At 38.5% G+C, this 21,558-nt stretch overlaps 1 protein-coding gene across 3 annotated transcripts in view; it reads right to left on the bottom strand.

The window, feature by feature from the left end:
- LOC101121013 (transmembrane serine protease 11A) overlaps positions 1–21,558 on the bottom strand; it is a 57,312-nt gene that overhangs the window by 22,192 nt on the left and 13,562 nt on the right. The gene's annotated exons all lie outside the window — the stretch shown is intronic.

Here is a 21,558-nt window from a genome sequence, read left to right on the forward strand (position 1 = left end):
TCTTGCAGGTTTAGGTCAAAGTTGTGTTATTCAGTTTATGTCAACAGGGAAGTAGAAGGAAAACTACTGTTTTGGGTCTGTTTGAGCAGAATTTTAATCACCTGCTGAGGCATCATATTAGAACTGGACATGGAACAACTGACTGGTTCAAAATTGCGAAAGGGGTAGGTCAAGGATGAATATTGTCACCCTGCTTGTCTAAATTATATGCAGAGTACCTTATGCAAAATGCCAGGCTAGAGGAATCAAAAGCTGGAATCAATATCATTGGGAGAAATATCAGCAACCTTGGAGAAGGAAATGGCAACCCACTTCAGTATTGCTACTGCTGCTAAGTTGCTTCAGTCGTGTCCGACTCTGTGAGACCCCATAGATGGCAGCCCACCAGGCTCCTCCGTCCCTGGGATTCTCCAGGCAACAATACTGGAGTGGGTTGCCATTTCCTTCTTCAGTATTCTCGTCTGGAAAATCCCATGGATGGAGGAGCCTGGTAAGCTACAGTCCATTGCGTCGCAAAGAGTTGGACACGCCTGTGCAACTTCACTTTCACGTTCACTTTCAGATATGCAGGTGACAGCACTCTAATGGCAGAAAATGAAGAGGAACTAGAGTCTCTTGATGACAGTGAAAGAGGACAGTGAAAGTTCAGTCGCTCAGTCGTGTCCGACTCCTTGCGACCCCATGAATCACAGCACGCCAGCCCTCCCTGTCCATCACCAACTCCCGGAGTTCACTCAGACTCACATCCATTGAGTCCGTGATGCCATCCAGCCATCTCATCCTCTGTCATCCCCTTCCTCTCCTGCCCCTAATCCCTCCCAGCATCAGAGTCTTTTCCAATGAGTCAACCCTTCGCATGAGGTGGCCAAAGTACTGGAGTTTCAGCTTTAACATCATTCCTGCCAAAGAAATCCCGGGGCTGATCTCCTTCAGAATGGACTGGTTGGATCTCCTTGCAGTCCAAGGGACTCTCAAGAGTCTTCTCCAACACCACAGTTCAAAAGCATCAGTTCTTCAGCGCTCAGCCTTCTTCACAGTCCAACTCTCACATCCATACATGACCACAGGAAAAACCATAGCCTTGACTAGATGGACCTTAGTCGGCAAAGTAATGTCTCTGCTTTTGAATACACTATCTAGGTTGGTCATAACTTTCCTTCTAAGGAGTTAGCGTCTTTTAATTCCATGGCTGCAATCACCATCTGCAGCGATTTTGGAGCCCCCGAAAATAAAGTCTGACACTGTTTCCAATGTTTTCCCATCTATTTCCCATGAAGTGATGGGACCGGATGCCATGATCTTCGTTTTCTGAATGTTGAGCTTTAAGCCAACTTTTTCGCTCTCCTCTTTCACTTTCATCAAGAGGCTTTTGAGTTCCTCTTCACTGTCTGCCATAAGGGTGGGTGTCATCTGCATATCTGAGGTTATTGATATTTCTCCCAGCAATCTTGATTCCAGCTTGTGTTTCTTCCAGTCCAGCGTTTCTCATGATGTACTCTGCATATAAGTTAAATAAGCAGGGTGACAATATACAGCCTTGACGTACTCCTTTTCCTATTTGGAACCAGTCTGTTGTTCCATGTCCAGTTCTAACTGTTGCTTCCTGACCTGCATACAGATTTCTCAAGAGGCAGGTCAGGTGGTCTGTATTCCCATCTCTTTCAGAATTTTCCACAGTTTATTTTGATCCACACAGTCAAAGGTTTTGGCATAGTCAATAAAGCAGAAGTAGATGTTTTTCTGGAACTCTCTTGCTTTTTCCATGATCCAGCAGATGTTGGCAATTTGATCTCTGGTTCCTCTGCCTTTTCTAAAACCAGCTTGAACATCAGGAAGTTCGAAGTTCACATATTGCTGAAGTCTGGCTTTGAGAATTTTGAGCATTACTTTACTAGCTTGTGAGATGAGTGCAATTGTGCGGTGGTTGGAACATTCTTTGGCATTGCCTTTCTTTGGAATTGGAATGAAAACTGACCTTTTCCAGTCCTGTGGCCACTGCTGAGTTTTCCAAATATGCTGGCATATTGAGTGCAGCACTTTCACAGCAACATCTTTCAGCATTTGAAACAGCTCATCTGGAATTCCATCACCTCCACTAGCTTTGTTCGTAGTGGTGCTTTCTAAGGCCCACTTGACTTCACATTCCAGGATGTCTGGCTCTAGATTAGTGATCACACCATCATGATTATCTGGGTCTTGAAGATCTTTTTTGTACAGTTTTTCTGTGTATTCTTGCCACCTCTTCTTAATATCTTCTGCTTCTGTTAGGTCCATACCACTTCTGTCCTTTATCGAGCCCATCTTTGTATGAAATGTTCCCTTGGTATCTCTAATTTTCTTGAAGAGATCTCTAGTCTTTCCCATTCTGTTCTTTTCCTTTATTTCTTTGCATTGATCGCTGAAGAAGGCTTTCTTATCTCTTCTTGCTATTCTCTGGAACTCTGCATTCAGATGCTTATATCTTTCCTTTTCTCCTTTGCTTTTCGCCTCTCTTCTCTTCACAGCTATTTGTAAGGCTTTCCCAGACAGCCATTTTGCTTTTTTGCATTTCTTTTCCATGGGGATGGTCTTGATCCCTGTCTCCTGTACAATGTCACGAACCTCATTCCATAGTTCATCAGGCACTCTATCTATCAGATCTAAGCCCTTAAATCTATTTCTCACTTCCACTGTATAATGAGTGAAAAAGTTCCCTTAAAACTCAACATTCAAAAACCTAAGATCATTGCATCCAGTTCCATCACTTTCATGGCAAATAGAAGGGAAAAAAGTGGAAGTAGTGACAGATTTTATTTTCTTGGGCTCCAAAATCACTTCAGACTGTGACTGCAGCCATGAAATTAAAAGATGTTTGCTCCTTGGAAGATAAGCCATGATAAATGCAGACAGTGTATTAAAAAGCAGTGACATCACTTTGCTGACAAAGGTCCATACAGTGAAACCTATGGTTTTTCTAGTAGTCATGAACAGATGTGAGAGTTGGTTCGTATGAAGGTTGAGCACCAAAGGATCGATGCTTTCGAACGGTGGTGCTGCAGGAGACTTTTGAGAGTCCCTTGGTCTGCAGAGATCAAACCAGACAATCCTAAAGAAAATCAACTTTGAATATTCATTAGAAGGACTAATGATGAAGCTGAAACTCCAGTACTTTGGCTACTTGATATGAAGCACTGAGTCATTGGAAAAGACCCTGATGCTGGGCTAGATTGAAGGCAAAAGAAAGGGGTGACAGAGGATGAGATGGTTAGATCTATTGCTGACTCAGTGGACATAAATTTCAGCAAACTTTGGCAATTGGTGGAGGACAGAGGAGCCTGGCGTGCTACAGTCCATAGAGTTACAAACAGTAGGACACTACTTAGCAACTGAACAACAGCAACAAGGCACCATGATGCTGTGACATCACATGTAGAGTTTGGCTTGCAGTATCCACTAGTGACCAGTGTCATCTGAATCCAGGCACTGATTTTCATATTTGACTGATGAGCCAAGTGTGAAAAAACTACATCCTAAATCCTTAAGGAGGATACAGGAAAAGTTTAACTCTTAATGAAAATAAAAAGAAGACTGTTTCAGAGATCAAGGAACAAGTTATGACTTGTTTTAGCACTATCAGGCATTCATAAAAAGCTTGATTAGGAAACAAAATATACATGATCTCCCTTACTCCTTATAATAACTATGAAATAAAAAATGTTTTGATTCTTATTTCATTTGAAGACAGAACTGACACATGGAGACATTGTGTGAATTTCCCTAGCATCATGTGGATTAATATAATGGGATTTAAATGTAGGTTTCTGTCTTTTCATTCATCTCTTATCAATCACACAACCTCCTTGTTAAATATAATGTACATTTTACTTCAATTTCTGTCAAAGAACATATGACAATAAGTTATAGCATAAACAGTTGATTGACTTAAAGTGTAAAACTTGTAGAGATATATTTGGTTATATATTTTTTACACTTTCCATCCAAGGCAGTATTTAGAAAACTTGTATCCAGAATATACACTCATTTGACTTTAAATAAGAAAAGTTTAAATGGGTTGAAGAAATGTGGGGTTCATATGTTAGAAATGAAATTGTTTGGTAAGATACATTTTTGTAAGAGTGATATTATTTTATTCATTCCTTTTGTGGTACTTAGAGCCAGTCCTGTTACTCAGTATCTGGGGGAAATAGAAAAGAAAAGGCTAACCAAAAACAAAGGGGAGAAAATTGATCAATATTAAAAGGAGTAAAAGTAAATTTCTTTAGGCATTTAAAATAGTTTGATTTGTAGTTATCCTCTGAAATTCTACCCACAGTAGATCCCTTGGCTGTTTGTGACTTGTTGGTAAAAGTATTGGATTAAGTTTTTGACTCCAGATGACATCATTCATCTGGCAAAGTGCCTGCTGAGAAGACTATCCAGCCCCAGCATCCATTCCATCTTTGAACAGTTCAAGTGTCTGGGAAGGTAAGCGATAAAAGAATAACACAGGAAGAATCTAGGTAGAAGTAACTTTTGTAACCACAGAAATATAGAAGTTTCTTCTCTATTGTTCAAATTTCAATACCTGTCCCTGTAAAGTCTCATTGGTTGGGCCTGGGGTGAAGCCCAGAATTTTATGCGATCCATATAGCCTGGTCTGGTGTGAAGCCCAAAATCTTAAGGTGATCCATGTAGCCAGGAAAACAGCTTGAGAAATACTGGGAGACAGAGACTGGCTAAGAAGTTCCTACACCAAAGGAATTTAAAATGGGAAATCAGAGAAAACATGCTGCTGCTGCTAAGTCACTTCAGTCGTGTCCAACTCTGTGCGACCCCATTGACGGCAGCCCACCAGGCTCCACCGTCCCTGGGATTCTCCAGGCAAGAACACTGGAGTGGGTTGCCATTTCTTTCTCCAATGCATGAAAGTGAAAAGTGAAAGTGAAGTCGCTCAGTCATGTCTGACTCTTAGCAACCCCATGGATTGCAGCCTACCAGGCTCCTCCATCCATGGGATTTTCCAGGCAAGAGTACTGGAGTGGGGTGCCATTGCCTTCTCCCGAGAAAACATGAATGCAAACTTTATTGCTGAATAGAGTTTATATATGAACCTGCTTTCTAGAGATCCTCTAAAAATGTTTCCCTGGCAAATTAAGGCCTCTTTCATCAAATAATCTGCCAACACTTTGGCATTCTAATTCTGAATTCTCAGAAGTTTCAAAGGACACTGTTTTTAAAGCTGTGTGCCAACTTGTTATAAATTTATTATTTGTATAACTTAATAGATTTAGTGATTTATAAATCTATCTTTCTTCCTTTTGGGGGCATTTGCAGAGTTTTGTGATTGGAGTTAGTCTCCTAACATTGAATAGAAGTCCCTCTTTCAGGGTGGTACCTCTTTATGTATGATGATTTTGAAATACTGGAAGTTGAACTGAGATTAAATTATAAGAGGGCAATGGAAGGTTAGTTGTGTGTTTAATGAAAGAGTTAGGGAGAGGCTTTCCACTCAAACAAATAGACACACCCAGCCATTGAACTCTCATTCCCGAACTAACTCTGTTCACACATGTAGCCTGTCTTTCATTTTAGATGCTTTCACCATCTGCCACTGATCCCCCCCTGCCACCTATCAGCACCACCATTATCTTTCATGCTTGGGAGCAGTGTTCTCAGGCATGGCTCTTGTTTCCTGGCATGCTTGCCTTTCTCAGACTATTCCTTTGGTCTGTGGCTCTCTCTCTAATCCTGCTAGTTTTACTTTTCTGAATCTCCTTCAAGGTCTATTTCAGATAAGACCTGCTTTGGGTTAATTCCTTAAACCTCAAAGTAATCTTTCCTTTTTCTCTCTTAATTGTTCTTAGGTGAAGTCGCTCAGTCGTGTCCGACTCTTTGCAACCCTGTGGACTGTAACCTACTAGGCTTCTCCGTCCATGGGATTCTCCAGGCAAGAATACTGGAGTGGATTGCCATTTCCTTCTCCAGGGGATCTTCCCGACCCAGGGATCGAACCCAGGTGTCCCGCATTGGAGGCGGACGCTTTAACCTCTGAGCCACCAAGGAAGACATAATTGTTCTTATCCCTCTTATATCTTTTACTCCTTAATATAGTTGCTTATGCTAATACATTATCTCCTCTGAAGGTGAAAATCGCTCAGTCGTGTCAAACTCTTTCAACCTCATGGACTATACAGTCCATGGAATTCTCCAGGCCAGAATACTGGAGTGGGTAGGCTTTCCCTTATCCAGGAGATCTTCCCTATCCAGGAGATCTTCCCAATCCAGGGATCAAATCCAGGTCTCCTGCTTGCAGGCGAATTCTTTACCAGCTGAGCCACAAGGGAAGCCCTCTACTAAACTGCAAACTCTTTATGGATAGGGACAATCAGTCTTTTTCATACTCTACAGTATGTAGGAATGTAGCATGGTTTTTTGAATGAATTAATAAAAGAAAGAGAATTTATTGAAAGCCTTGCATTTACCTTGCATTTGGATCACACCTGGTAGCTCAGTGGTAAGAATCTGCCTGCAAAGCAGGTGAATCTGTAGATTCAATTGTGGGTTCAGTCCCTGGGTTGGAAAGATCCCCTGGAGAAGGAAATGGCAACCCACTCCAGTATTCTTGCCTGGAAAATTTTATGGACAGAGGAGCCTGGTGGGCTATAGTCTATGGGGTCAAAAAGAGTCAGACATGACTTAGCAACTAAACAACAATACTGCTTGCATTTATTTACCAGGAGGTTTTTATTAGCATTTTTTAATGAGATTTAGCCAGATTGAGATCAATACCCCTAGAGAAAAAATAAAACTGCCCATGAATATTTGAGGGGAATTTTTTCTCCTAGTTGACTTTTTCAGTAATTTGATTCCTGGCGTGTACAAGCAATGTGTAATGATTACCCATCTCCAAAGGCAGTCTATATTCTTTGCCCTTTAAAAATAAGGATAATAATCTTGATAGTCCTTATTGAAATCCTTTAAGCTTGCTAAGCTATCTATATAAAAACCAGACTTTTTCAAAATCCAAAATTTAAGAACTGTGAATGATTATCCTAAGCCTGTATGGAACATGGCCAACATGAGCACTGGTGGTGCTCACAGGATTTTAGAGACTTATTGGTCTCTTGGTCTCTTTAGCCCCCAGGGAACTATAAAAAGAACAAGCTAATCCCAAGGATAGCAGAAGGAAAGAAGTATTAAAAATCAGAACAGAAATAAGTAAAATAAAGATTATAAAAATAATAGAAAAGATCAGCAAAACTAAGCTGTGTTTTTGAAAGGATAAATAAAATTGAAAAGCTTTAGTGAGAATATCTAAAAGAAAGAAGGCTCAAATAAAATAAAAAATGAAAGAGTAGATGTTATAACACAGAAATACAAAGGATCATAAAGACTACTGTGAACAGTTCAGTTCAGTCATTCAGTCGTGTCTGACTCTTTGTGACCCCATAGACTGCAGCATGCCAGGCTTCCTTGTCCATCACCAACTCCTGGAGCTTACTCAAACTGATGTCTAGTGAGCCAGTGATGCCATCTAACCATCTCATCCTCTATCGTCCCCTTCTCCTCCCGCCTTCAATCTTTCCCAGCATCAGGGTCTTTTCCAATGTGTCAGTTCTTTGCATCAGGTGGCCAAAGCATTGGAGTTTCAGCTTTAGTATCAGTCTTTCCCATGAATATTCAGGACTGATTTCCTTGAGGATGGACTGTTGGATCTCCTTGCAGTCCAAGGGACTCTCAAGAGTCTTCTCCAGCATCACAGTTCAAAAGCATCAGTTCTTCAGTGCTCAGCTTTCTTTATAGTCTAATTCTCACATCCATACATGACTACTGGAAAAGCCATAGCTTTGACTAGATGGACCTTTGTTGGCAAAGTAATGTCTCTGCTTTGTAATATGCTATCTAGGTTGGTGATAGCTTTTCTTCCAAGGGGCAAGCATCTTTTAATTTCATGGCTGCAGTCACCATCTGCAGTGATTTTGGAGCCCCCCCCCCCAAATAAAGTCTGTCACTCTTTTCATTTTTAACCCATCTATTTGCCATGAAGTGATCTGACCAGATGCCATGATCTTAGTTTTCTGAATATTGAGTTTTAAGCCAACTTTTCACTCTCCTCTTTCATTTTCATCAAGAGGCTATTTAGCTCTTCTTCATTTTCTGCCATAAGGGTGGTGTCATCTGCATAACTGAGGTTATTGATATTTCTCCCAGTAATCTTGATTCCAGCTTGTGCTTCATCCAGCCTGGCATTTTGCATGATGTACTCTGTATACAAGTTAAATAAGCAGGGTGACAATATACAGCCTTGATGTACTCCTTTTCCTATTTGAAACCAGTTTGTTGTCCCACGTCCAGTTCTAACTGTTGCTTCTTGACCTGCATACAGATTTCTCAGGAGGCAGGTCAAGTGGTCTGGTATTCCCATCTCTTTAAGAATTTTCCACTGTGAACAGTTATACACCAGCAAATTGGATAATCTAGAAGAAATGGATACATTCCTTGAAAAATACAATGAAGACTGAATCATGAAGAAATAAAAAATCTGAGACCAATGATGAGTAAGGAGATAAAGCAGTAATAAAAAAGGAAAAGCCATTTTCTCAAAAGGAAAAGTCTAGGACCTGATGGTTTCACTGGTGAATTTTACCAATCATTTAATAAGAGTTGATGACATTCCTTTTCAAACTCTTCCAAAAAACCAGAGAAGAAGGAACACTCCCAAACCCAAATTGAGTGGCCAGCCTTACCTTGGTATCAAAGCCAGTAAGGATACTACGAGAAAAGAAAACTACAAATATTCCTGGTGCAAAAATTCTCAACAATGTATTAAACAAAACTCAACAGCATATTGGGGGGATAATATACCATAATTAAGTGAGACTTATCTCTGAGAAAAATTAAACAGTCAATCCTAAGGGAAAGCAACCCTGAATACTCATTGGAAGGACTGATGGTGAAGCTGAAGCTCCAGTACTTTGGCCACCTGATGTGAACAACCAATTCATTGGAAAAGACCCTGATGCTAGGAAAGATTGAAAGCAAAAGGAGAAGAGGGTGGCAGAAGATGAGATGGTTGCATAGCATCATTGATTCAATGGACATGAACTTGGATGAATTCTAGGAAATGGTGAGAGATAGGAAAGCCTGGCATACTGTAGTCCATGGGGTCACAAAGAGTTGGACATGACTTAGTGACTTAACAACAACGATCTTTGGGATGCAAGGTTGGTTCAACATATACAAAACAATAAATGTGACACGACACATCAATAGGATGAAAGATTAAAATCATATAATCACCTCAGTAGATGCAGAAAAAGCATTTGAAAAAATACAAGGTTCTTTTAAAATAAAAACAGTAAACAAATCACATGTAGAAGGAACATAACACAAGAAAGGCCATATATGACAAAGGCACCGCTTACACCAAACTCAACCATAAAAGATTGAAAACTTTCCCTCTATGATCAGGAGCTACACAAGAATGGTGCCCATTCTCACTACTCCTATTCACCGTGGTACTAGGAGCTCTAGCCAGAGGAAACAGGCAAGAAAAATAACAAAAGCATCAAAACCAGAAAAGAAGAAGTAGAATTGCCTTATTTGCAGATAATATAATTTTACATAGAAAATCTTGAAGATGCCACTGAAAAGCTGTTGGAACTGGTCAGTGAATTCCACAAAATTGCGTACATATCAATGGAGAAATCAAACATATAGAATTCACATATAGAAATCAGTTTTGTTTCTATACACTAACAACAGAATATCTAAAGAATAAATAAAACAGTCTCATTCATAATAGCATCAAAAACAATAAAATACCTTGGGATAAATTTAACCAAAGAGGTCAAAGATCTTAACACTAAAACTGCAAGACTTTGGTGAAAGGAACTCTTGCACACTCTTTTTGGGAATGTAAATTGATATAGCCACTTTGGAAAAAAGCATGGACATTCCTTAAAAAATTAAAAATAAATTACCATGTGAGCCAGCAATCCTCAATTCAGTTCAGTTCAGTTCAGTAGCTCAGTCATATCTGACTCTGCAACCCCATGGACCACAGCATGCCAGGCCTCCCTGTCCATCACCAACTCCTGGAGTTTACCCAAACTCATGTCCATTGAGTTGGTGATGCTATCCAACCATCTCATCCTCTGTCATCCCCTTCTTCTGCCTTCAATCTTTCAGAGCATCAGGGTCTTTTCAAATGAGTCCGCTCTTCACATCAGGTGGCCAAAGTATTGGAGTTTCAGCTTTAACATCAGTCCTTCCAATGAACACCCAGGACTGATCTCCTTTAGGATGGACTGGTTGGATTGACTTCTGGGTATACATTCAAAGGAAATTAAAACAGGATTTCAAAGAGATATTTGCACTCCCATGTTCCTCACAGCATTATTTACAGTAGCTAAGATATGGAAACAGCCTAACTGTTCATGAAAAAACAAATGGTTAAAGACATAGCTGACCCTTGAAAAATGTTGGGGCTAGGGGTGCTGAACCTCTGTGTGATTGGAAGTCCCCATAAAACAAATAGTTTGCCCTACATATCCACAGTTCCCATATAAATATTTTCTTTCTACTCATGGCTCTGCATCTATGGATTCCACCAACTATTGTTGAATCATGTAATCCTACTGAATTTACTAACGAAAAAAAATCTGCATATAAGTGGGCCCTTGCAAATCAAACCTGCATTTTTCAAAGGTTAGCTATACATTCTATAGCCATGAGAAAGAATGAAATTCTACCATTTATGACAACATGGACGGATTTTAAGGGCATTATGCTATGTGAAATAAGTCAAACAAAGACAAATACTTTACTAAGTTACTTACATGTGAAATCTAAAAAGTTGAACTCATAGAGACAGGTAGCAGAACGATAGTTACCAAGGCTAGAGGATGGGGAAAATGCAGAAATATTGATTAGAGTACAAGCTTCTGGTTATAAAATGAATATGCTCTTGGATCTCTTGTATATTGTAGTGATTATACTTAACAACATTGTGTTATATATCCTAAAGCTGCTAAGAGAGTAGATCTTAAATGTTCTCACCCAAAAAAGGAAATAACTATGTGATATGATGGAGATGTTACAGTGGTAATCATTTTGCAACATAAGTGTATCATATCATCAAATTTCACATGTTATATGTCAATTATGTATTAAGAAAGCTGAAAAAATTGATACAAGAAAATGAAGAAACTAAAGATGAAGACATCTTTATATAATTAGTAATGTATTCCCAATGTGTTGGCTGAGTAAAAGTGATCTAATACAACATGTAGATTTATAATATATATGGATTTAAAAATTAAATGGGAGAAGAACTGATGTAGATCTGAACTTTCTGTTATAGTTGAGTCCCTTCCTGACAAGTAGAAAAATTTAGTGGACAGATCACATGTTAGAGTTAACCTATATGCTCCAAATCTCACCTACATGATTTACAAACTGTGCACTTTAGCTTCAGGAGCTTAATTCTCTTATCTATAAAGTGTGAATAACAATGCCTCCTTTGCAATGTTTTATTGGAGATCAGACATGAAATATGCAACTAGCTTTTTTCTTTCAGAATTAAAATTAAATACACTGAAGGCAGAGGTTGTGATACACATTTTCCTCTATTAGTCATTCCTAATCTTCAGTTACAAAATGAATGTGAGTTTGAGCTCCCAAGTAAGAATTCATTACATTCTTCATCCAATTTTTCTGAACCTCTGAACATGAAGCTTTTGTTGTTGTTGTTCTTGTTTTTAAATACTGGCTGCTTATTTTCTTCTCTAGACTTTCAAGTTCAATCACTCCTCTCAGAACAAGACCAGGCATTGGGCCTCTTACTCCTATTACCTTATGCAACTCCAAACTTTAGATAGTCTAATACCTTTGTTAAATTTTTTACTTTGACCTGGTTGCCTTTTCTCAAGAGGAGAGCATCCTGCTTCAGAGAGCCAAGTCTCTCACTGGTGCTTCAATTTCTTTATAGAGTGTTCCTGAACTATGTCTTCTCCTTACATCACTTTCTGTTTCCAAGTTCTTTGTCTCTACAACTCTAGACACATAATCTCAAAGATAGTTTGAGGATCATTTTAGGCCCTGTTCTGGTGTTCCTGGGCACAAGGAAGATAAAATTCAGAACTACTTTGGGTACAGGAGTCATGTGGTTTTTTTTGTTTTTTTTTTGGAGACAACCCTAAGAAAGTTTCTAACCAGTGCCATTATTGTCAGTTCAGATGGTGGTTACATAGTTGACCGTTGAACAACCTGGGGAGTTAGGGCAAAAATATGCATATAGCTCACAGTTGGTCCTTTGTATCCCTGGTTCTGCATTTGTGAATTCAACCAACCACTAATCATGCAGCACTATAGCATGTATTTGTTTTAAAAATCTGCATATAAGTGGCCTGTGCAGTTCAAACCCATGTTGTTCAAGGGTCAACTGTAATTGAAAGAGAAAAATATAACACAGATAATTACTTGATTTCTGGTGTTTTGTGGGATGGTAGATAGGAAATAAAATCATGCAGGTGATTCTTACAGATGACAAAAATTTATTAAGAAAATGTAATATCAAATCCTAACTACATTGCTTACTAGCTGAATGACCTTGGGTAAATTAACTTTGATACCTTGATTTTCTCATCTATAAAACTGTGATAATAATTGTACTTACTTCATAAGTTTGTTTTTTGAGAATTAACTAAAATAATACAGATACAGTGGTTAAGGTGCTAAGCTAATTGAGAGCTTGGCATTCAACACATGTTAACTAATGTTATTGTTAGAATGTTACAAGTTTTTGGTTTCCACATTTGTAATGATGCTATACTTTAAAAATATTTCTGAAATATATTTCTTCAAATGAAGTGCCCCCTTAGTCAGTGATCCTACTCAAGCTTATAATAATAATGAAAAAGACCTACCTATTTGGGAATATCATAGTGTCTGGTTACTGGACTCTTATCTGAAGAATAATATGAAAGATGAGATATGTCCTTGCTACTATCTAGTAACTGGAATGGATTTTAGTAGAATCTGAGCATGAACTCATTTCAGTTTTGCATCTCCATTTCCATTCAAATCAGTAAATCCCCAAATATGAGGAAGAACAAGATCTACAACCTGTCTTTCTTGGCTGTTTAATTAGCACTCACAAAGATCAGAGAGAAGAATCTGGTTTATTCATTGGGAGTTAGCAACAATACACAGGGGTGGCTCTGGATGAGGCCTGAATACTTCCTAGAATTCTCCTAAAGGTAAATTCATGGGGAGTGGAGGGAAAGGGACACCATCTAACTTAAACAGGGCTAAAATAATACACAGCCTTTCTTGACCATGTGAACCCTAGTTGATCCTCTTTGAAGTTCTTCTGCACTTACTGTCCTCAATGGACAATTTAGTCCTTAATTATATCATGTGGTGCTGTTCAGTTAGTGTGTGTTACTATTATCACTCCAAAGAGATGGAAAGGAGTTTGAAGAGGTGGATTGTGTTTCCTTTACTGTAAGACTCAGGGGCTAAAAATTGTCATGAGCTGAATATATTTCATAGATTGTTTAGTTAGTTACATTGGGAAAACTAGCTCACTACCTGGGTTCCTACCTAACATCACATTCAAAGGTAGCCTTAAGATGCATTTAAAAACCTTCTGTAAAAGGTAAAAGTATAAGTTTAATAGAATGAAAGTGCGGTAAAATAATTTTATGACTTAAAAAGAGGAAATAAATTCTTTTAAAAATTTATGGGCAGATAAAACTGGTAAATATGATTCTTTTAAAATTATGGACTTCTGTTTTTTGAAGGACAATATGGCTCAAATTAATAAAAAATGGAATGGATAAGTGCAATGTCTATTACAAAAAACTGTTTACATGTATAAAACATAAGAAAATCTTACAAAGCAAGATTTTAATAATCTAATAAAACAGCTATAATAGAAAAATAGGCAAACAATAAAAACAGTTTTTAAAATGTATTTATTTTTAATTGGAGGACACTTGCTTTACAATATTTTGTTGGTTTCTGCCACACATCAACATGAATCAGCCATAAGTATACATATGTCCTCTCCCTCTTGAACCTCCCTCCCATCTCCCACCCCAACCCACCCCTCTATGTTGTAACAGAGAATCAGGCTTAGCTCCCTGCTCATTAGCAACTTCCCATTAATTATCTATTTTCCACATGGTAATGTATGTATTTTAATGCTACTCTCTCAATTTGTCCCAACTTCTCCTTCCCCTGCAGTGTCCATGAGTCTGTTCTTTATATATGAGTCTCTATTTTTGCCCTGTGAATAGGTTTATCAGTGCCATTTTCTAGATGACATATATATGTATTAATACATGATATTTGTCTGTCTCTTTCTGAGTAACTTGTATAACTAGCTCTAGGTTCATCCACTTTACTAGAACTGACTCAAATTTGAAGACCTGGACGTTTTTAGAAATGGAAGTTTGAAAGGCTGACAAGTATATGGCAGTGATGCACAATTGAAATATGCAATAGAAAAATGCAAATTAAACTATGAATAAGATACGCTTTTAATGCCTATTACACTGGCTGTAATTAGAAAGCCAAATGTTACCAAGTGTTGACAAAGATAAGGGGATATAGGAATCCTCATGCACTACAGATGGGAGTGCACACTAATTCAGCCATTTTGAAGAGCAATTCAGCATCAATTATTCAGATTAAGTGTATGCACACCCAATGAGCCAGTAATTCTGCTTCCAGAAGAACTGGAATGGATCCATAAAGGGATAAGTAGGAGGATGTTTAGTTCAGTCTTTCTTGAGATGATGGACAAGAGATCAGTATTGCAGATATACACTTGTTGTTTAGTTGCTAAGTCATGTCTGATTTTTTGCAACCCCATGGACTGTAGCCCACCAGGCTTCAATGTCCATGGAATTTTTTCCCAGGCAAGAATACTGGAGTAGGTTGCCATTTCCTTCTTCAGAGGATCTTCCCGACTCAAAGATTGAACCCACATTTCCTCCATTGTGGATTTTAGTGACTGTAATTATAGAGTTAAGATTCCAAAGAAAACAAGGGGTTATTGATGTTGTTGTTTAGTCACTAAGCCATGTCTGTTTCTTTGCAATCCCATTGATGGTAGCCTGCCAGGCTCCTCTGTCCATGGGATTTACCAGACAAAATACTGGAGTGGATTACCATTTCCTTCTCCAAGATATACACTACAACTCATTATACAGGAGTTAATAGAAATGATTTAAATGTAAATTTATCAATATGGATAGAGTTAAAAAAACAGATCTGGGTAAAAAAGTATTAAACAAAAATGATGCAATGGTCAAATATTTGCTTCCTGCCCAATTCATAGAAGCCCCCTTGTGACTCAGACAGTAAAGAGTTCTGCCTGCAAGGCAGGAGACCTGGGTTTGATCCCTAGGTTGGCAAGATTTTCCTGTGCCCGGAAAATCCCATGGATGGAGGAGCCTGGCAGGTACAGTCCATGGGGTTGCAAAGAATCAGACAAGACTAAGCGACTTCACTTTCACTTTTCAATTCATATGTTGAAGTTCTAACCTGCAACATGAAGGTCTTAGAAAGTGGGGCCAGTAAGTGAAATTGGAGAAAAGATGGCAGAATAGAATGATGTGACTTCACCTTCTCTCACAAAAACACAACTATCTGCTGAATAGCCATCCACTAAAAGAGTAGAATCTATCAGAAAAAATATTCTACATGCAAAGACAAAGAAAAGGAGCACATTTACTATATAATCAAACCTCATACTGGCTGGATGGGCTTCTCACAAACTGGAAAATAAATACATTTCAGAAGTTCTCTGATAAAAGTGAAAGTTCTGAGTCCCACATTAGGCTCTGGGGTTCTGGCGTTGAGAAGGAGAGGCCCCAGAGCATTTGTCTTTGAAGGCCAGCAGGGCTTGAGTGCAGGGTCTCTGCAGGACTTGAGGAAATAGAGACTCTACTCTGGGACAGTTCACACAAATTTTCATATGCACTGGGACCCAGGGCAAAGCAGTGACTCCATAGGAGCCCATAGATCTACCTGAAAGTCTTAGAGAGTCTCTTGGGGAGCCAAGAATCAGATGTGGCCCACTGGCAAGACAAGAACTTTGATGATGAGACTATTCCTTGGTGTGTGCTCCAGGGATTGCCATTTTTGCATGGAGACCTGGTCCCACCCAACAGCCTGTAGACTCCAGTGCTGAAATACTTCAGACCAAACAACTAACAGGGTGGGATCACAGCCCCATCCATCAACAGACGGGCTTCCTAAAGCTTTCCAGAGCCCACAGCCACATCTAAAGATTGACAGTAACACAGTGATGGTGGGGGACTTTTGCATTCCACTTACATCAGTGGACAGATCATCCAGGTTGAAAATCAATAAAGAAGCACCGGTCTTAAATGATGCATTAGGACAAATGGACTTAAATGATGTTTATAGAGCATTCTGTCTGAAAACAACAGAATGCACATGCTTCTCAGGTGCACATGGACCATTCTCCAGGATAAATCACATGCTGGGTCACAAGGCAAGCCTTGGTAAGTTTAAGAAGATTCAAATCACATCAAGCATCATTTCCAACCACAACAGTATGAGATTAGAAACAGATCATGGCAACCCACTCCAGTATTCTTGCCTGGAGAATCCCATGGACAGAGGGGCCTGGTGGGCTATGGTTCATAGTGTTGCAAAGAGTCAGACATGATGGAAGTGACTTAGCATGCACATAAAAAAAAAAACTAAACATTACAAACACATGAAGGCTAAACAGTATGTTACTAAACATATTGGGGAAGTTCAATACAATATTACCTCAGGAAATAAGAATCTCAAACAACCTAACTTGACACCAAGGCAACTGGAGAAAGAAGAATAAGCACAACCCAAAGTCAGTAGACGGAAAGAAATCATAAAAATCAGAATAGAAATAAATAGAGAAGAAGAAAAGAACAGAAAAGATCAATGAAACTAAAAGCTTGTCCTTTGAAAAGACAGAAGTAACTGATAAACCTTTAGTCAGACTTATCAAGACAAAAAAGGAGAAATTTAAATCAATAAAACTAGAAATATAAAAGAAGTTACACAGACACAGCAGATGATTTAATCTCTGAGCCACCAGGGAAGCCCAGACACAGAAATACAAAGGATAATAAAGAGACAGAAGTAACTATTACAAGCAACTATATGCCAATAAAATGGACAACCTAGAAGAAATGGACAAATACTGAGAAAGGTACAGTTTTATAAGACTAAACCAGAAAGAAAAAGAAAATATGAACAGACTAATCACAAGTACTAAAATTGAAACTATGATTAAAAATCTCCCAACAAACAAAGTCCAGGACCAGATGACTTCACAGGTGAATTTTATCAAATGTTTAGAGAAGACTTAACACTTATTCTGAAACTATTCCAAAATTTACAGAGGAATGAATACCCAAATTCATTCTTTGAGATTAGCATCACCCTGATACCAGAACCAAAGATATATATATATATATATTTTTAACTTTATTTTACTTTACAATACTGTATTGGTTTTGCCATACATCAACATGAATCCGCCATGGGTGTACACGTGTTCCCAGTCCTGAACCCCTCTCTCACCTCCCTCCCCATACCACTCTCTGGGTCATCCTAGTGCACCAGCCCCAAGCATCCTGTATCCTGCATCAAACCTAGACTGGTGATTCATTTCTTATATGATATTATATATGTTTCAATGCCATTCTTCCAAATCATCCCACCCTCTCCCTCTCCCACAGAGTCCAAAAGACTGTTCTATAGATCTGTGTCTCTTTTGCTGTCTCGCATACAGGGTTATCATTAGCATCTTTCTAAATTCCATATATATGTGCTAGTATACTGTATTGGTGTTTTTCTTTCTGGCTTACTTCACTCTGTATAATCGGCTCCAGTTTCATCTACATCATTAGAACGGATTCAAATGTATTCTTTTTAATGGCTGAGTAATACTCCATTGTGTATATGTACCACAGCTTTCTTATCCATTCATCTGCTGATGGACATCTAGGTTGTTTCCATGTCCTGGCTATTATAAACAGTGCTGTGATGAACATTGGGGTACACATGTCTCTTTCACTTCTGGTTTCCTTGGTGTGTATGCCCAGTAGTGGGATTGCTGGGTCATAAGGCAGTTCTATTTCCAGTTTTTTAAGGAATCTCCACACTGTTCTCCATAGTGGCTGTACTAGTTTGCATTCCTACCAACAGTGTAAGAGGGTTCCCTTTTCTCTACACCCTCTCCAGCATTTATTGCTTGTAGACTTTTGGACTGCAGCCATCCTGACTTTTGTGAAATGGTACCTCATAGTGGTTTTGATTTGCATTTCTCTGATAATGAGTGATGTTGAGCATCTTTTCATGTGTTTGTTAGCCATCTGTATGTCTTCTTTGGAGAAATGTCTGGTTCATTCTTTGGCCCATTTTTTGATTGGGTCATTTATTTTTCTGAAATTGAGCTGCATGAGCTGAAAGGTGAATTTCACCTTTTTCTCAAGTGGTCATGGAACCTTCTCCAGGATAGATCACATCCTGGGCCATAAATCTAGCCTTGGTAAATTCAAAAAAATTGAAATCATTCCAAGCATCTTTTCTGGCCATAATGCAGTAAGATTAGATCTCAATTACAGGAGAAAAACTATAAAAAATTCCACCATATGGAAGCTGAACAACATGCTTCTGAAAACCAACAAATTACAGAAGAAATAAAAAAAGAAATCAAAATATGCATAGAAACCAATGAAAATGAAAACACAACAACCCAAAACCTGTGGGACACTATAAAAGCAGTGCTAAGGGGAAAGTTCATAGCAATACAGGCATGCCTCAAGAAACAAGAAAAAAGTCAAATAAATAACCTAACTCTACACCTAAAGCAACTAGAAAAGGAAGAAATGGAGAACCCCAGGGTTAGTAGAAGGAAAGAAATCTTAAAAATTAGGGCAGAAATAAATGTAAAAGAAACAAAAGAGACCATAGCAAAAATCAACAAAGCCAAAAGCTGGTTCTTTGAAAGGATAAATAAAATTGACATACCATTAGCCAGACTCATCAAGAAACAAAGGGAGAAAAATCAAATCAATAAAATTAGAAATGAAAATGGAGAGATCACAACAGACAACACAGAAATACAAAGGATCATAAGAGACTACTATCAGCAGTTATATGCCAATGAAATGGACAACGTGGAAGAAATGGACAAATTCTTAGAAAAGTACAACTTTCCAAAACTGAACCAGGAAGAAATCGAAAATATTAACAGACCCATCACAAGCACGGAAATTGAAACTGTAATCAGAAATCTTTCAGCAAACAAAAGCCCAGGTCCAGACGGCTTCACAGCTGAATTCTACCAAAAATTTTGAGAAGAGCTAACACCTATCCTCCTCAAACTCTTCCAGAAATTGCAGAGGAAGGTAAACTTCCAAACTCATTCTATGAGGCCACTATCACCCTAATACCAAAACCTGACAAAGATGCCACAAAAAAAGAAAACTACAGGCCAATATCACTGATGAACATAGATGCAAAAATCCTTAACAAAATTCTAGCAATCAGAATCCAACAACACATTAAAAAGATCATACACCATGACCAAGTGGGCTTTATCCCAGGGATGCAGGGATTCTTCAATATCCGCAAATCAATCAATGTAATTCACCACATTAACAAATTGAAAAATAAAAGCCATATGATTATCTCAATAGACGCAGAGAAAGCCTTTGACAAAATTCAACATCCATTTATGATAAAAACTCTCCAGAAAGCAGGAATAGAAGGAACATGCCTCAACATAATAAAAGCTATATATGACAAACCCACAGCAAACATTATCCTCAATGGTGAAAAACTGAAAGCATTTCCCTTAAAGTCAGGAACAAGACAAGGGTGCCCACTTTCACCGCTACTATTCAACATAGTTCTGGAAGTTTTGGCCGCAGCAATCAGAGCAGAAAAAGAAATAAAAGGAATCCAAACTGGAAAAGAAGAAGTAAAACTCTCACTGTTTGCAGATGACATGATCCTCTACGTAGAAAACCCTAAAGACTCCATCAGAAAATTACTAGAGCTAATCAATGAATATAGTAAATTTGCAGGATATAAAATCAACACACAGAAATCCAAAGATATATTTTTTAAAAAGAAAATTACAGACTATTATCACTGATGAATATAGATACAGAAATCCTCAACAAAATGCTAGCAAACTGAATCTAAGAATATATTAAAAGGATCATTCACCATGATTTCATGCAGCCATGAAATTAAAAGATGTTTGTTCCTTGGAAGAAAAGCTATGACCAACCTAGATAACATGTTAAAAAAAAACCCAAAACTCCACTCCAGATAGTATGCATTTTTTTGGGGAAAAAAAAAAAAATCCTTTCCAGATGGTGGGCATAGAGGGAACTTAACATAATAAAGACAATGTACAGGAGGTGGCTTTCTCTCTGGTGACTCAGATAGTAAAGAGTCAGCCTGCAATGCAGAAAACCAGGATTCGATCCCTGGGTCAGGAAGATCCCCTGGAGAAGGGAATGGCAACCCACTCCAGTATTCTTGTCTGGAGAATTCCATGAACAGAGGAGTCTGGTGGGCTACAGTCCATGGGGTCACATAGAGTTGGACATGACTGAGCAACTAACACTTTCATAGGAGGTGGGGCCTTTAGGAGGTGATTAGGTCATGAGTCTGATTAGTGCCTTGTAAAAGGTATCCCAGAGACCTCTAGCCTCCCTGCTCTCTACCATGTAAGGATACACCAAGAAGGCTGAAGTCTGCATTCTGCAAGATAGTCCTTTCCAGTACCTGAGCATGTTAATGGCTGATCTTCAGTCTTCTCACAGCCTCCATTACTGTGAGAAATAAATTTCTGTTGTTTGTAAGCCACTCAAACTATGGTGCTTTTTTATAGCAGTCCAAACTGACTAAAACAAGGAATTTATAACACAAAGAATAAAGTAAAAACATGAGCTATACACCTAACAAAACTGTACTTTTGTAATAATTATTACAAACTAAAGAATATATGTGAAATGTATTATGGTTGCCTGCAAGGGGAGGTGAATGAGAATAAAGGAGAAGAAATAAATAGTAGCAACTAGAGAAGTAGGGCTTCCTGACAATACAGGAGATGCAGGAGGCATGAGTTCAACCTTGAGGTTGGGAAGACCACTTGGGAGAGGACATGGCAACCACTCCCATATTCTTGCCTGGAACATCCCATGGACAGAGGAACCTGGAGGGCCACAGTCCATGGGGATGCAGAGTCAGACTTGACTGAATACACACGCAAACTCAAAAATAAATAAATAAATAAATAAACAACTAGAGAAGGGACTTGCATGCTCTCATGATGGTAATGTGTTATCACCTAACAACTTTTGTATCTGAAGTTCTTTCACATCTACAAATGTATGCTTTACTGAAGCTTCAAAGTCCACTTTCTAACACTTATAGATGAACCTTTATAAGTGCATTTCTTTCACTTTCTTTGAAAAGATCTGCATTCCTCTCCATTTACTTCAGTAGAAACAATGTCAGCCTAAA

Source organism: Ovis aries, chromosome 6 (genome assembly GCF_016772045.2).
Source record: "Ovis aries strain OAR_USU_Benz2616 breed Rambouillet chromosome 6, ARS-UI_Ramb_v3.0, whole genome shotgun sequence".
Classification (NCBI taxonomy): domain Eukaryota; kingdom Metazoa; phylum Chordata; class Mammalia; order Artiodactyla; family Bovidae; genus Ovis; species Ovis aries.